Source organism: Lepidochelys kempii, chromosome 19, assembly GCF_965140285.1.
Source record: "Lepidochelys kempii isolate rLepKem1 chromosome 19, rLepKem1.hap1, whole genome shotgun sequence".
Classification (NCBI taxonomy): domain Eukaryota; kingdom Metazoa; phylum Chordata; order Testudines; family Cheloniidae; genus Lepidochelys; species Lepidochelys kempii.
Window position 1 is genome coordinate 14,372,290 of NC_136398.1, and position 18,029 is coordinate 14,390,318.

Consider the following 18,029-nt stretch of genomic DNA (forward strand, 5'->3'; position numbering starts at 1 on the left):
TCTTTTCGTATTCAGATCAACTCGATATTTGAAATGGCAGCAATAAAAGAAAATTGTATCGATTTTTTTCCCTCAACTCTGCATTTACCGTGGCCAAAACACAAACTATCAATGTTTTTATTTATTTACAGCAAACTGTAGAATGTAACACAAGTAAAAATCAAAGGGTTGCCTTGATGTGCTCATATAATTGCATAAAACCGCCAAAAGGGACCAATAATCACTATCTTCATAAAAGACAGTTGTTCGCTTTGTAATCAGTCTTTGGAAAAAAGCCATATTCTGTTTTTGTTGGCGTTTATGGTCATATTTATTGTCTCCCCATTGGAATGACAGAAGTGCTTCTGGGATAGAATGTATGTGCCAAGTCACACACTTATGCTCAAATAAATTGGTTAGTCTCTAAGGTGCCACAAGTACTCCTTTTCTTTTTGCGAATACGGACTAACACGGCTGTTACTCTGAAACACACGCTATAGTGACTCTCAATGATCAATTAAAGAAAATTGCTTTCCATTCTGAAACTATAACATTCCAAGTAGGAGTAGATGAAGTAAGATAGAACATTAAAAAGCTTTGTGATTTCAGGCAGGTGCAACTCAATTGGGAGAGCCGAGAATAAGGGAGAGAGAAACAGATTCTTTTTGCTTTCCCAACTGATTAAGGTTACAGTTTCCTTGTGCCTAGTTTTCTTAACTTTAATATATTTCGAAATTTCTCCAGTCACGTTATAGCCAAGGCTTCAGATGCATGAAATATCTTGTGTATCAGAAGGAGCAAAGGGCAGCTCAACCTTACCTCTTGTCACTTTCCCGTTTGCTTAGCCACAAGCATCACACTGTGTTAAATCGTTAAAGTTTATAACAAGATTGTTCAAGGTGCGGGGACTGGGGGACGGTGGAGAGAAAACAAATATGTACTTTCTGCGATTTCTATGAATCTCTCCAAATAACAACTGGAGAAATATATGGCTGGGGGATAGTCTGTCAATTTCTTTCCTACCCAATCTGAAAGAGATTGTGATCTTCGATTGGTAATGCTGTTAATACAGTGACTAGACATACTAGGCTTACTGCTGGTTTGAGGAACTGAAATAGTCTGGTTACATTAAGATTGGAAATTGGTTTTTTCCTCTTTGTTTGTTTTAATTTTATGGAATGACTTTGCCAAAGATACACTGTCTTTGCAGAAACAGGCACGTCCAAGGAGGGGAGGGAGTGGAGATGGTACTTCGCATGCAACCAGATTCAGAGGACTACTTTTCACTCTATTCCTCAGTGTAATTAAACTGCCCTTAATGACCAATTAAGGGCTCCTACTCACTCAACTTAGAAGGATTTCTAATTCCTTGAATACTCTTTGAGCTCCATACAGGGCACATGGTGGGCTGAAATTTTCATACCTTTGTTATAAAGCAGAGAATATGAGGCGATTTAGGGACAGGATGGGAGTGTATGTATTGCAGGGGGAATTACTGATGCTACATTTTTTTCTTTATTCAATAAGATGAAATCCTGGCCCGAGTGAAGTCAGTGGGAGTTTTGTCATTAGGGCCAAGATTTCACCCATAACAAACTGTTTCTTTTAACCCCTTTTGGGCTTGTTGTTCATATCCTTGGAGCCCGGCACTTTTGGAGGTATCCAAGGTAAATTATACATTAGGAATCTTTTACCCCAAACCATGTCTTTGAAATTCTTTTTCTTACTGTTCATTATTTGTATTACAGTAGTAGGCACATGCTCTTTAAAAAGACAGTTCTTTCCCCAAAGGGCTTTTGTGCAGCGGGTACAGTTGGAAACAATTGGAAACAATTAGATCAGTCTAATTGTACAGGTTTCAGAGTAGCAGCCGTGTTAGTCTGTATCTGCAAAAAGAAAAGGAGGACTTGTGGCACCTTACAGACTAACCAATTTATTTGAGCATACATGTCTAATTGTACATTGGTTCCTTTGCTGGTTCTGGCTGTTCCCCATCTCTCATCTCTCTCTGTCACTCTCTCTATCTATAAAGAGCGGGTGCACTCAAATATATATGCTTTAACAGCAGCTATAGGGCCAGATTGGTATCATTACCTGAACCTTTGCACACTGCCAATTGGTGTATTCTAGCATAGGTCCACTGAATTGCAGCATCAGTGATTTATATCAGCTGAAGATCTGGCTCTTTATGTAGCAATACAGAAATAAACAAAATAAAAGAGTTTGTTTCTTATTAGGATGAATGTTTTGTAACAAGATAGAACTGAGGGTGAGGCAGGAATTCAGAACTGATGTTTCAACCAGTCATAGATTCAAAGGTTACAAACCCAGAAGGGACCATTGTGATCATCTAGTCTGAGCTCCTGTCTAAAAAAGATCAGAGGACTTCTTAGAATAATTCCTATTTAAACTAGCACAGATCTTTTAGAAAAACACACAAGCTTGATTTAAACAGTGCCAGTGATGGAGAATCCACCACAACTCTGATAGGTTGTTCTAAAGGTGAATTACCTTCCCTGTTAAATATTTGCACCTTATTTATAATCTGAATTTGTCTAACTTCAACTCCCAGACACTGGATTTTGTTAGACCTTTGTCTGCTAGCCTGAAGATCCCTCTCTTGTCAAATTTAAGTTCAGAGCAACATCTTAAGCTGCATGCACAAAATATCATGCCTAAAACAACAATGCTCTGGGCCCGCAAAACTTCTTATAGGCTCAAACCAAAATCTTGAATTCAAACAACACTGATCTTTGAATATGTTCAAAATCCAAATCCAAGTTTTGCAAATATATCTGCATCCAAAAAATGGATCTGAACTCTTCCACACTTTGGAGTGCTTATAATCTGGACCCAAATTCCATCTTAACTCCGAGAGCCTCTCTAAACAAAATGAACCAGGGGCCATTTTTGCATCCAGGTCCCCACTGAAACATCATTGTGAAAAGGGGTGCATCATTTTTATTTTTATTTTTTGCAGGCATAATATTTAGGAGATGCCTGATATTTGCTCTCCACAAGCCAATCTGAAAGACAAAATATTACAGAGAGCTTTGCAAGACAGGAAAGTGCTTCAGGTGCAACTCAGCCAGGGACATTTGGTTTTGCAGAATTAATTAGTTCTAACCCTTTGTGTGCTGGGAGATTGAAAGTCTTGTGCAAATAGAACATTTGTCATGTCTGGTTTGTAAATTGTAAGTCAAATGTACACGTTCAGCTAAGTCACTTCCCCTCCTTACCACCCGCCCCTTGTAACAGAGGCCACATGAAGTGGTTCCACTAAATAGGTTAATATTTACCACTTGCAAGTACAGTAGGAAATCTCATTACAGTATTAAAGGTATTCCTGATAGTAAGCACAGTATGCCACCTACACGATCTGCCCATATGGGGATACCTCGAGGTTCCACAGAGCAGATGGTCTTTTGTGAACCTTATGCCATGGGATGGAGCTCAGCAGAATGTGAACATAGTTAGTCCAGATCTAAACATAAGACTATTGGTCAAGGTATGTGGGAAATGTTGAGCGAGGGGCAACTGGAAACCTTTTGTGTCTTGGTCTCCTCAGACCGCAAAATGTAGGTGGGCATGTAGCAAGGCAAGGAGCTTATTGGGTAGAGACTCAGATGAGTTTATTGAGCTTTTAAGAGCCTTCATAAAGGTTCTGTTTGTGTTCGGATTTGGAAGCGACATTGGCTGGGGGTCAGCACCCTAGTTTTTGGAAGCAGTTTATCCTTCTATTCAGGGCAATAGTTTGAAATCCGCTGGGACTTGCCTGAATTCCAGGGGAGGGACTTGGGAGGAGCCACGGTTGGCCAGATGGCAATAAAGAACAGAACATATCTAGGCATGGCAGAAGGGGATCCTGCAGGGAGGAAGGATGGGCTTCTGCTTAAAGCCCAAGGCCAGGAGTCAAGAAATCTAGGTCCGCTCTTGGTTTTTCTGAAAATGTCCTGCTTGACCTTTGATAAATCATTTAATCTCTCTGTGCCCCATCTTCTCAGTCTATTAAATGGAGATATTAAATGTCCCCAGGTCTAGCTCACAGTGGTGTCATGAAGCTCCACTCATTAGCGTCTATGGATTACCTTTAGAGGTTGATGTAGGAGGCATTTTAGAAATGCAAAGTATTAGTGTTAAATCATTTTGCTAATGATGTTTTTGTACATAAAAAGCAATATATGCACTTTCAGTCTAAGATGACATTGATTTTAGATTAGCAAAAAATAACAAGAAGAAAGAACTAAAGGTAAAGTATCCAGGAGAGAGCCAAGTGTGGGAACAAAATGCCTGCTGAACTCTGCACAGAGGGAAAATGCCTAGAAATGTAAAGCTACAGTACACAGATGACCAAAGTCATCCCTATTTCATAGCTATGTGCACTATGTCCTTAAATTATTTGGTGTTTCAAGAACAGCAAGTGCCATTTTGTAAAGCAAGAAGTCATTCTTAGCAATTTGTTTTAGCAATTTTCCTAGAATCTCAAGAATTTGCAAAGGATGAAACAAATAAACAAAAAAAGACTTTAAAATGGACTACTTTCTTTTTATGGCAGATCAAATTTGAGGCTACAACAGTGTGTGTGTATATACGTATATGTATTTTTATTTATTTATTTCCATGTAAGATTCCTGATTTAATTAGTCGAGTCACCAGAGACTTTGAAAGAGGCTTTCTTCAAAAACTCTTTTCTAGGCTTCCGGGGCGGGAAATAAAAATAGATTTTAAATTGGTCCTCAGGAGCTGCTGTTTAATTTAAAGGTAGGTTTGAAAAACTGTCTACTAGTGAACTCTAAAGATGGCCTCATTCCAAGTCTCTGTCAACCCAGGCAGTCTGAATTACTCTGGTTTCAGTCTAATAATATGGGGCCAAGAGCTGCTCTCACTTGCATCAGTGCAACCCTGGAGTTACTCCTCTAATTTCACTGGTGTAAATCTGGAGTAGCTCCATTGCCATGAATGTGGCCCACATTTAGGGCAAGATCATGGGCTTCCTTCCCCTTATGCAATAACATGGGAGGGAGGGTGAAGTTTCCTCTTCTCTCGTTCAGCATGAATGAGAGCTAGGTATTGCAGTCACAGAGGGTATGTCTACACTTGATTAAAAGACCCTAGGCTCTGAGACCCATCCCTCTCACTGGGTTTCAGAGCCTAGTCTCCAGTCTGAGCAGGAACGTCTACACTGCTATTTTTAGCCCTGCTGCCCAACCCCCGCGAGCCCAAGTCAATTGGCCCCGGCTCTGAGACCCGGTGCTGCAGGTTTGTCTTTGCAGTGTAGAGTTGCAGTCTCAGGGCTTGTCTACAAAGTGAAGTAATACACTCCACGGAATGTGATTTCTAAGCCCACTAACGTGTTGCGTATTAACTGGTCCTTGTACAACCCGCAGTAAAGGTTCCCTCGTGTGCTTTAACATAGTACTATGTCAAACACCACTGCATTAAAGCCCACCAGCATGGACCAATTAATGTGCAGCACATTAGTGGGCTTTAGAAATCACCCCCCTGTAGAGCGCATTACCCCGCCAGGTAGACAAGCCATCAGTGCAATGCAGGGGCTGCCAATGCATAGCTCCCCCGTAGAAGCAACTGGCCTGAAAGGTGGCTAGGATGCAGAGCCTGGCCAGTTGCCTGGGGGTGTGCATGCTGCATGGCTTGAGTGGTCATGCCACAGCACCATCTTGTGAATGCTAGAGGTTCCTGGTTGTGCTGCGGAGTGTAGGCCACAGAGTCATGGAGATGGAGTTGTGGCGGCTCTCTGAGCAGGGCGCTGCGTCTGAATTCCTGCATTTTATTGTCAGTGTAGGGGGAGACCATCAAAGGCAGAAAGGGCAGTGAGATACCCAATGAGAGTCAGTAGGAGTTTGGTGCCTAGCTCCTTTTGTGCTTCTCAAACTTCCCCCATAATGGTTGAATAAAAGCATTATTCAAAGCCTGTGGTTCCCTCCCTGCCTCCTTGGGAAAGCTGCAGTAGTGTGGCAGATGGCCGTCCCTGCAGCATAACCAGGAATCTCTAGCAGGCCCCATGCTTCTCTGAGGCTGAATTCCTCTCAGTGCGCCACCCCCATTAGTGCCTGTGGCTCAATGCCACAATTTAGCCAGTAATAAGTAGAGCTTGGGTGACATTTTTTGGGTGACTTTTTTTTCAAAAAAAAAATGCAGATTTGGCTCAACTGAAACATTTTGTGAATCCATGTCGAATCGTGTCAAGCTGTGTTTGGAGGCTGAACTGAAAAATCAGTTATTTGCTCAGCTCTGTTAATAAGGAATTGGGGGCTTAATGTTGCACAGATTTAAGTAACTTTACAGCTCTAATCCTGGCCCAACTGAAATCAATGGCAAACTCCAGTGGGGTCAGGCTTTCACCCCACAGTCAGACCATTCACTAGTGGGAGAAGACATGTGTTGTTTTGCATTGAGCCATCACTGCATACCAAAGAAAATAGTGAAAATTAAACAGATCCAAATAAATCAACAGACCCAACAATGGTTAAATATGAAAGATCCAGGATACAGGAGTGCGAACATTATTGCTAAATATATTCCTGGAAAAAAATATTAGTCTTTTCTAAAGGGAGCAGGCACTGCTTGGTAGAAATGGAAGTAAGACTACACAGCATTAATCTCTCATCATCGTCTAATTGCAAGACATTTGTTTGGGGTGTTTCCCACTCAGAACATCCAGCCGATCCTCAAGCAGAGAGATGCTTCCTTGATTGCAAATAGACATTTCTGCAGCAAGGTGTTTTCGTGCAGTGAGAATTTGAGACAGTTTTTGTCTTTTCTTTTTAGTGCTAGAAAAATCTAGAAACCCACAAAGAAAATGTTCCCATAAAACAGCCAGAGGACGGAATTGCTGGTGATATAACCATTAGCTGTATCTTACAGAACTTAACTATCCTTCTGGGGCTTGATACTGATCTCAGTTATACCAAGGTAAAGCTGGAATGGTTCTACTGAAGTCAGAGGATTTACACTGATGTATAAATAATAAGAGCCAGGTCCACCGCTGGTGTATATCAGTACAGCTGCGTTAACTTCAGTGGCATGATTTACACGCACTGAAGAATTGGCCCAAATGTTAGAATTTGGCTATGAGAGAAATTGCAATGCAGTTTAGCAGCGGAAGTGTTATTGAACCAATTTCAAATTAGCAGCATCACTTTAAAAGACAGTCATTTCTGTCAAGCCCTTGCTTCAGATTGAATGAATCTGCACAGTAAAATGGTTGCTGAGCTCCCTATGTCGTGTGGCGTGTACATTACAGTACTTATCATAAATATGGCTATAGTGTACCTTGCTGCACTGCCTTGATATTTAATCCCAGAATCAAGGGACAAGGGTCGGGAAAAGAATTAGATAAATACAGGGAGGATAGGTCCACCAATGGCTAGTAGCCAAGATAGTTAGGGATGCAACCTATGGTCAAGGTAGCTCTAAAGCTCTCACTGCCAGAAGATGGCACTGGATGACAGGGGATGGATCACTTGATAATTGCCCTGTTCTGTTTATTCCCTCTGAAGCATCTGACATTAGCCATTGTTGGAAGCCAGGATGCTGGGCTAGGTTGACCATTGGTTTGACCCAGTATGGCCATTCTTATCCTAGAATCCTAGAATATTAGGGTTGGAAGAGACCTCAGGAGGTCATCTAGTCCAACCCACTGCTCAAAGCAGGACCAACACCAACTCCAACTCCAATTTATGTTCTTAAACTGATTACTCTTTTGAGTCCATCTGTAAGATGACATGGAAATTTCACATTCAGCCCAGGAGACCAATGACCACCAAGAGAGAGCCAGGATGTTTGAGCAGCAGGTTAAACCGGCAAAGGAGAGTGAGTCTACTGTGTCTGTGTTGTTGGAAAAGGCAAAATTCACACCAAGCCACACGAGTCCTGATTCTCCCCTACTTACAATGGTTTTGCAGCTGTGTTGCTCCTTTGGCTTCAGGAGCGTGATGCTAGATTCAGTGTGGGGGAACAGATTTTGTTCCTATTTTACTGTATTTGGAGATGGTCCAGTGTAGTCTGAAGCAGGGTTCAACTTGTTAATGACCTTATGGCTAGAGCTGGGTGAATAGCACAAAACATAATTATTCATTTGCATTTTAATGCATTTGCTGCCTCCATGCTCCTGCTGTGCACATGGCAGCAATTGAGTGTTAGCGGTACGAATGTTTGTGGGAAGCATGTTCCAAGCGGCACGTGCACTAGTTGTGGAGACCAGTAGCAGATTACTTAGCTGTGACTCCAAGAGGCACAATTCACTCCTGGATTGCTGCCAATGCCACCCATTACTTAAGGGGAGTACCTAAACTTAAAATTGAGCCCTCAGATTGTGCACAAACTGCTCATTTCATTGCGAGGTTTGGTCTGAGCCTGGACAGAGTAAACTAAATTCCCAATCCTACACACACGCACACATGCATGTGGAGTGACTTTGCTCACAAAATAGTCCTGTTGACCTACTTGCATGAGAAAAATTACTCACCAGCATAAGTGTTTGCAGGATCGGTACCTAAGTAAGGACTGCATGATTTGCCTTAAAGATTTAGGGTTGTGGGAATGGCACTAGACTGAAGCCTCAGAGGATGTGTGTGGGCACTCAATTTTCACCAAAGTGCCACTGGGGTGACAAAAGATATGGCTAGCAGGGTGTCTTCCTGCCTCTTCCATGTGAAGCAGCGCATGGGTCACACGAATGAAAACCTGAAACATTTCATCCCAGTGATATCAAAATGGGACATTTTGACTTTGTCAGATCCCCCCCCCCGCCCCGTTTTCTTCCTAAATGTAAATCTGGCGAAATTGACCTAGTTTTGCAAAGTGTTTCAGTTTCAACAGATCTTTATATTCTAATGAAATATGGTTCAGTTGAAGTGTTTTGCCCAGGTCTACTTAGCACCCAAATGCACCCAGCGTACTAAGCTCTTTTGATAATCAGATCCCTCACCTTCTGCCAAAATCAGAGCTGAGCTCTACTGACAATCTGGTGCCTAAAATGGAAGGATGCTCTTTCTGCATGGTGCATGGCAGGTGTATTGATTACACTTCCTGGGTCTCCTGGAGATGCATACTGGATCCACACCAAGAGGCCTGATTCAGAATGCAGAATGGCTTCTTGTAATTACATCTCACCTATGGCACTCTGTTCTCCTTGACTTCATTTACGGGCTCTTTTTTTTTTTTTTAACATGAAATACCTTTACACCGTTTTGACCTGCAAGTCTTGTCGCTTTATGAGGTGGAAAAAACCTTCATTGTCACCAACAAGTGAATAATCATGAAGATGAAAAATTAGCCATGAAGAGCTGGGAATATACATTACTGTGGTAATTATAAACATTGACACATTCATACATCAGAATTATTTTCCAATAGAAAATAAGTTATGCTTCGTTTCATTCATCAATAGAGTCGTGGCGAGCGATTCTCAAGTGGCGGATCATCATCCGCTGCTTTGTTAAAGTAAATAGATAATAATTATTATTAGAATAATAATTACAATAATAGGAATCCTCCTCCCGCCACTTTGACCCTTCGGCTTTAATTATTTAGTGCTAGGCTGTGAGATGGTCTACACGCCTCTTGCAGATGAGATGCAACCTCCTTTACAGCTCTGGGTTGTCTATCTGGACCCTGGATCAAAGCACCCAAGAGGAAACATGGACTGTGTGTGACAGAGATAGCCATCTCCTGCAGTATTCTGGACAAATCTTGTGGACTTGAGCTTAAGCACCTTAGGAGTTGGTCGTATTAAAAATGTTTATGTATGATTGCAGGGGACCTGAGTCGTGAACCCTGGGAAGTTTTATAGGCTTCGAAGGACTATTTGAAGCTATGTGCACTTTTAAAGTCCAGTGGGTCTCCTGGGAAATCTCCATTTATTCAAATGTAACTCCTCTGGTTATGCAAACAACCAGCCTTTTGAAGCTAAACCTTCTGGAGAAACGCACTGGCTACGAATTACCTTGTCCCAGATCAAAGGCCCAGGCTGTCTAAGCAGAGACTCCACTTTTCATGAGTGTGCTTGTTCTGGGACAAGCTTGTAGCCACCGGAGAATCCCGTTGGTGGGGTTTGATGGGCTGACTCCTACCAGAGATCTTGTTGGAGTTGGGGTGACCTCTGCTAAGCTGTTTAGCCTGTGTGTAGGGTCCTTTATTGTTTATAATATGTTTTCTCTCTAATGCTTTCATTTAAAGAACAAATGTGCTTGCCTAGAAAGAGCTGGCTGGTGCCTTAACTGTGGGCAATTATGCTGTTTATAGCCTCTGAGGCAGGAAAGCAAAGCAGTCTGACTTGCTGGGAAATTCACAGTAAAGGGAGGGAACTGTGCAGCCTGGCAATACCCAGTCAGGAGGGAGAGAGACACATGTCTCTGTCCAAGAGAGGTGACAGCCGGGGAGCCAGGAGCTTAGAGTGGGTGCACTTGTTGGACTAGGGAGGGGGCATACAGGTATAGTTGCCCTGATCTGTGACACTGTTCATCTGTTAAACCCTTTCCCAGAGCAGGTGGGAGGGGAATGTGTGAGGACTAAGCCAGGGCTTTGGCTTCATCCTATCTATTCTCTGGCCAGTACAGCTGAGTCAGTGCAGGTAGGGGATGGAGTGGAGGTATCATGATTTGGGGCTGCGTTTGGCAAGGCAATATAGACTAGTGGATGAGGCATTGGGCAAGAAGTTAGAAGACCTGGCTTTTTCTCCTAGCTCTGCCACTGTGTGAATGTGGGCAATTTATCTTCCCTCTGTTTTCCTTTATCTCAATTACAATCTATTTCCATTGTAAACTTGTTGACCCCATGGGGGGAGGTGGGTCGCGGACCCCACATGCCTTTAAAAATAGTTTTGATCCCCTCTGGAATCACTAACACTAAAATGCCTTAATCAGAGACATGTGGTGCCACTACAGGACAGAGTGAAGACTGTTTGAGGGCCCTAGCTGTGCATTTCCAATGCGGCACCCTGTCTGGATTACTTTTAACTGTAACCTAAACTCTGAATGTCCTGGGTTTGTCATGCCTGGTTTGGGGATAATTACAACATCCCTCTACGGTTGTTTAACCTTAAGATACTGATACGTATTTTCAACCTTAACTGCATCTTGAGATAGTTAAGTCTCTGGGGCTCCGCACATCCCAGTGGAGCAATTTACGCCTTGCCCTGGGCTGTGCCTGGAGTCCTGATCTGTCCCTCATTTATTACTTTGCCAGCTTTCTTGTTCCTTAGTGTTCTGAGGCAAGACAACAGAAGCATCAGCTGGGGGTGGACCATAGCTAAAGCCTTGGTTCTGGATCTCCCTGGAACACAGTATCAATGTGGAATTACCTGGTTTAACTCTGCTCAGGGATACAGTGTTCAGTGCGGTGCCTGCTCTCACAGCTCAGCCCCCTGGATCAGAGGAATGCCACAATAATTATAATAATAATTAATAAACTCTTAACCCTGAAGCCTGGCAACTCTGCTGGTGACAACAAAAAATGGATCCATCTGTACTGAGGCAGGCTTCTCATTATGTGCAACCAATCATGAGAAACCTCTTGAAGTTAATAATGTGGATGATGCACTCTGGACAGCTAGTGGAGTTGCGGGTACGGTCATGAAGGAGAAAATGCTTGTTGAAACACAACTATGGTTAAGAAAGAGCATAATGAGTCCAGCTCCAGGTGGAGGACACTGGGATTTTTCTCCACTCCCAGCCAGTGACAAAGGCCCTAGTAGAAACATATGGGAAAAACCTGGGCCTGATTCTGCTCTCACTCACATACATTTTACATCCTGGTGTTGATAGCATTGCTCCTGACTCTGATACACCAGAGGAAAGATCAGAACCAGGTCTAATGTGAGCACAGGACTTGTGGGGCTGGATTTGCCTCCCATTCGCCTAGGTGGGACTCTTGATTTAGATGGAGTGACTCCTGAATTAGTACAAAGAAAACCACCCCTGTTGTGTTCTGCAGCAGGCGCTTGATCCAGCTCTGGTTGAAGTCCATGGAAGCCTTTCCAGGATCAGGCTGCAGCAGAAAAGGGAGCTGTTTAGGGCATATTATACTTTATATGGCAGGAGACCAGAGTGTCATTGAAGATATATTGCATCTTATGTGGGAAGAGAGGATGGTGCCATTTAGGTCCATGGTACCGATTTCATTAGAAATTAAAGGTAGAAAAGCCATAATGTGTGCTGATCAGTTCCTATTCAAATACCAAATTAAGTATGAAAAGCCAGCGTTTATTTAGCCCGGACAAATGTGATGCAGAAGAGGATATATTGACCTGAGCCAATATGCTGCATCTGCCCCATTATCACAGAATCATAGAATATCATAGTTGGAAGGGACCTCAGGAGGTCATCTAGTCCAACCCCTTGCTCAAAGCAGGACCAGCCTCATCTAAATTCTCCCAGCCAGGGCTTTCTCAAGCCTGACCTTAAAAACTTCTAAGGAAGGAGATTCCACCACCTCCCTAGGTAACGCATTCCATTGCTTCATCACCCTCCTAGTGAAAGACTTTTTCCTAATATCCAACCTAAACCTCCCCTGCTGCAACTTGAGACCATTACTCCTTGTTCTGTCATCTGCTACCACTGAGAACAGTCTAGACCCATCCTCTTTGGAACCCCCTTTCAGGTAGTTGAAAGCAGCTGTCAAATCCCCCCTTATTCTTCTCTTCTGCAGACTAAACAATCCCAGTTCCCTCAGCCTCTCCTCATAAGTCATGTGTTCCAGTCCCCTAATCATTTTTGTTGCCCTCCACTGGACTCTTTCCAATTTTTCCACATCCTTCTTGTAGTGTGGGGCCCAAAACTGGACACAGTACTCCAGATGAGGCCTGACCAATATCGAATAGAGGGAAACAATCATGTCCCTTGATCTGATGGCAATGCCCCAACGTATACATCCCAAAATGCCATTGGCCTTCATTGCAACAAGGGCACACTGTTGACTCATATCCAGCTTCTCGTCCACTGTAAACAATAGGTCCTTTTCTGCAGAACTGCTGCCTAGCCATTCGGTCCCTAGTCTGTAGCGGTACATGGGATTCTTCCAACCTAAGTGCAGGACTCTGCACTTGTCCTTGTTGAACCTCACCAGATTACTTTTGGCCCAATCCTCTAATTTGTCTAGGTCCCTCTGTATCCTATCCCTACCCTCCAGTGTATCTACCTCTCCTCCCAGTTTAGTGTCATCTGCAAACTTGCTGAGGGTGCAATCCACGCCATCCTCCAGACCATTAATGAAGATATTTAACAAAACCAGCCCAAGGACCGACCCTTGGGGCACTCCGCTTGATACCGGCTGCCAGGTAGACATGGAGCCATTGATCACTACCCGTGATCTTCCATTTTACTCAAAGTGGCAACTTGCTGGGTAACTGCTTGATTTGTTTTTCTAGCCGGAGTCTCAACTTGACCTTCTGAGACAAGGGAATATTTATTTGAGGCTTTAGTGTGTCTTTCTCTTTGCCCTGTCTGTACAATGGTCCCATGCACACTGCAGCTGTGATTTTGTAACTTGCCTGTGAAACTGGAAACATGATCCCTGGGATCTGACAGCTGCTGAATGAAACTGACCTGATTTTTGTCTGTCTCACTGCTGTCCACCACTGAATAGAAACATTTCAGGTTTCCTGAGGAAATTCTCCACTGCTCAGGTTGTAACATCCCCATCTGGTTTCAACAAATCATTAGTTTTGATGGGAGTTACACTCACCCAGCAGCTATTTCCCTCCCCTTGGATGCCACCTGTTTTAATTCCTAGTAACTGCATTTTGCTTAACGCATAATTCAGCTATCAGCATGTCTAAGAGGTGTAAGGATATGTGTACTGTTGCTTTAAACCTCTGGTAGGAAGCCAGGCATCTGGCTGCAGGTGAGGACGTTTCTAAACAGAAGCTCTCCAGTGAAGCAGAGAGGGACTGTAGCTTGAGGGATCAGCCTGTTTACCTTAAAATAAAGTTCCTTGTTCTGTGTTAGAAGAAAGGGCTCTTCCTATGATCAGTTACCATAGGGCCCCACAAACTACCTTTACCAATAGATTTGTTCCTGATAAACCCATACGTAGAACGTGCTTTGTGGACTTACTATGTTCTTATTTATATTAGTGCGTATCTAGATTAGCTCTGTAAATTTATGTAACTTCTAGGGTAAATTGGGAGCAGGCAGTAGTCACCTTTGTGCCTGGGCACCCTATGTTGGTGAAGGTAAAGGAGATCCTGAGTATCCCAGTGGTGATGGTGCATTGATGGGAGTGATCTACCCACCCTTCTGCTGCAGTCCTTTTACTTATAAGGAAATTAATTTGGGCGGTGCCTTCACCTGGCTGGGCCCTGTACACACTCACTGGTGTGTCTTGGGAGCTGATCTATGCAATGGGTCTAACCAGCCGTGAACTGTATACAAACAATATACTCTTAGATTACAGTTAACGCACCTTTACTCAAGAGCTTAGAAAAACAGGTTGAGATTGGTCAAAATGTCTCAACCATTTCAAGTCAGCAGGGGCCCTGCAATAAATCAATTCATAAAGGCAGTTTACAGCTTTAAATGAAACTTATCCAATTTACATTTAGGCCAGCACCAGCTTCCCCAGCCCTGAGTGTGCACAACTCTGAATGTCAGCGTTCTAGACGCCTGCTGGCGCAGGCATGCTTGAAGTTCTTGACTCCTCTGTCGGGACAGTACCATAGTCCAGCCAAGGTAACAAGGGACAGAGACATTCTAACTCGGGATCAATCCAAGCTGTGCAGCCCCTGGGAAGTTGGGAGTTGTTATAATCAGAGCTCAGTAACCCTGGATCCTGGTTAACCAGTAAGACTCCTTTTTCTCTTCTGAGACTTAAGGAAGCCACTTAGGGCAGGTCTACACTTAAAATGCAGAATTGGTGCAGGTGTGCCGTTGTAGTGCTTAAATGAAGATGCTTCTATACCAATGGGAGATCTTCTCCCATCGGCGTAGTTAATCCACCTCCCCAAGAGGCAGTAGCTGTGTTGGTGGGAGAAGCTCTCCAGCTGACGTAGCTCTATCTACATGGGAGGATAGGTAGGAATAACTATTTTGCTCAGGGGTGTGGATTTTTCATCTAGGTCTGGAGTGTGGTCCTGGCCTTAAAATCTCTTCATTCTCCCCCTTCCCCAGAAAGCACTTTCCCAAACAAACAGAAGTGGAGGTTACTCACACTGCCTTCACTGCATGCCAGCCTCAGTCACTTCTGGGCACAGCAACAGGCTCTGGGCTGGCTCTGATGAAGGCCAGCAGTCGCCTCGTTGGCTCCCTGCTTGGTCGAAGCCCCAGCAATTTCTCAGCAGTAGCTCCTGGCAGGCATGGAGCTCCCCAAAGCAATGTCCTGTCCTCTGACCAAGGGATGGTAATACACACTCTGCTCCTGAATCAGACCAGGGGACTGCAGCTGGGGTCCCTCCTGGATGGAGCGCAGACAAGACTCCCAGCCTCTCAGCTGCTACACATTTTTAAACCCTCACAAAATGGAGCCCACCACATACTGCCTCTACATCCAGAACTGCCTCTGCATCTCACCCCTGGGAGCAGAGGCCCTCTCTTCTGCAAGGCATCATGGGCGCTGTGACTTCAGATTTACAGCTGCGGAACTCATATCAGAATCTTGCCCTCCACCTGGAATTTTTGAAACTGCGAGTATCAGTTTAGAGGGTTTATGAAACCTGCACTAGGCTTGGTATGAGCTCATTGCTGAATTAAAGAATTTTGGGGTGCTGTGCACTGTGGAAATTGGGGTGTGTGGCAACCTTCATTCAAATTTGGCCCAGCTCCCCCGTCATGACGGAGAGGCAAGCTGAGCCAAACCGGACTGTAGCTGCAACCCCACGTGCCAGGTCACCACACCACCCACCCAAATCCAGTGGTCGCCCCCCATCCCTGAGGTGGGGGGGCTCTGTGCATGTGCACTAAGTGAACATTGGTAAATCTGGGCCTGACAAAAGTAGAATCTCTTGATGAGCATCCGTGGAACGTTCATTGGTCTTGACTTTCAAGTCTTCCCAAAGGTTCAAATTCAAATATGTAGCAGCCTCCCTTGTGGTCACTGGCTGGCAATAATACAGGATACTTGTGCACCATTAGAAAAACTTAATCCCAGGAGGAATAGATTACAAACTGGTGGCAGTGAATTACAATAGCATCAATAGCACCTGGGTGGAAGGATCTCCCCAAGTTGTGTGCCCCTTTGGACTCTGAGGCTCACTTGTGCATGGATTTCCCACCCCTCCCCACCCACCCCACCCCAGATACAAGGTGATATGGGAGGGAGACTGAAGGGCAGGATTTAGCCCTGAATGAAACAGTATCTTAAAGAAATAAAGTATACATCTATACACAGCATGGATCCAAGAGGGCTGGGCTGGGGCCCATGGGTTAGTGTCACGGATGTTGGATTTGGTGTGGCTTGGAGGACCATAGATAGCCTATTCACTCAGTTACTCCAGGGAATAAGCGAGTGGTAGAGTGCCAGCTATGGACAGAATGTTTTTGCTGTCACTCAGAAGTGGTCTGAGTCACTGAGAAGGCCTGAACTATACTGGAGAAGAGCCCTGACTTCTGCCTTTGGAGGCCAGCAATCAGCATAATTGCAAATCTCTAGTGTTGACAAAAAAAAAAGACATGGAGTTACATTGATTTCTGGTGACTAGTTGCTGAAATCAGGGCAAATATCCAGTACAGACAAGGTTAAAGTGGTGGTCATATGCTCTCCAGGGTCGGAGAGCTGGCTGCAACATGAGACCTTGAGCTGGAAGGGGTCTGGAATGAGAGAATTCTCTGTATGAGTGTGTGAGAGAAACAGCCTCACAGTTCCAACGGAAAAGAACCCTGCAAAGGAACCTGACATGCTTTCCATCAGATAAATGCACTTTTGTCTGTTCAAAGAGTTAATTTAATCAGTGTCACATTTTCTGCAGCAAACCTGTTCCGAGCATAAGGGAAATCTCAGATCAGGGACTACGTGACTGATTGTGTAACCAACATCCTCAACTCACATAGAGTTTCAGCACTTGTAAATGAGCAATGAGAAAAACCAAAACTGAAATATATTTACAGGAGAAAATTGGCTTTTCCAGAAAAAAAAGATCATATGTTTTCCCTGAACCCCTAAATATCTCCTCAAGTATTTCCAGCAAAACTATCAGTAGACAGTAGCCAAGTTGTATCAATTTCATTGCACAGCTGGTGAAAATGAGACACAGAAAATCAAAGTTTTCAGATGTGGGTGGTAAAGAGAGTTTCCTGCTGATTTTCAGAGATGCTGCTCACCACAGCTCACTCATGGCAATGGGAGAGTTTTTCCATTAACGTTGATGGGCTTTGGATCAGGCCCCAGATCTGGCTGAATGTCAGAAAAGGAAATAATTAACTGTATCAGTCAATTAATAGTAACCTGACCTATACTATATACTTAACTATGTATTTATAATCGTCAAAAGATATACATGTCTAAACATGAATTTTGTTTAATTGTATCTCTCTCATTTCACTTTTGAATCTTATTTGCCTCCTTAGATTATGAACTCTTTGGGGCAGCAGCTGCAGCTTCATCTTGGTTTGCACAGTGCCTGCACAGGGTCTGTAAGTGATGCTGATAATAATTAGTAACAATTGGCTGTGTTGCTAAAAGTTCTGCTCTAGTTCAAACAGGAATTAATTCAGGGAAGTTCTTTGGCCTGTATTATCCAGGAGGTCAGACTAGATGATCAAAATATCCCTTCTAACTTTATAATCTATGAATCGTCCCACTGGCATTTGCTATTTGCCAGGTAATAGTAATTGACTCCTGATTTTGGGGTGCTTGTTCACACACCCATCATGGTACATTAACTCTATATTTTGTAATATTATACACACATGCATACACAGTCTTTGTATATAGTCTGTTGTGCACTGTAGTGTATAGTTATCTCACTGGGGAAGAGTGGCCCTTGTTCTTGCATTGCGTCTTGTAAAGAAGTAGCATGGAAAACTGGTCAGGTGGGAGCTAGCAGAGGGGCGTTTCCAGAGTGCAGCAGGTCTTTTACTATAGAAATGACTGAACAT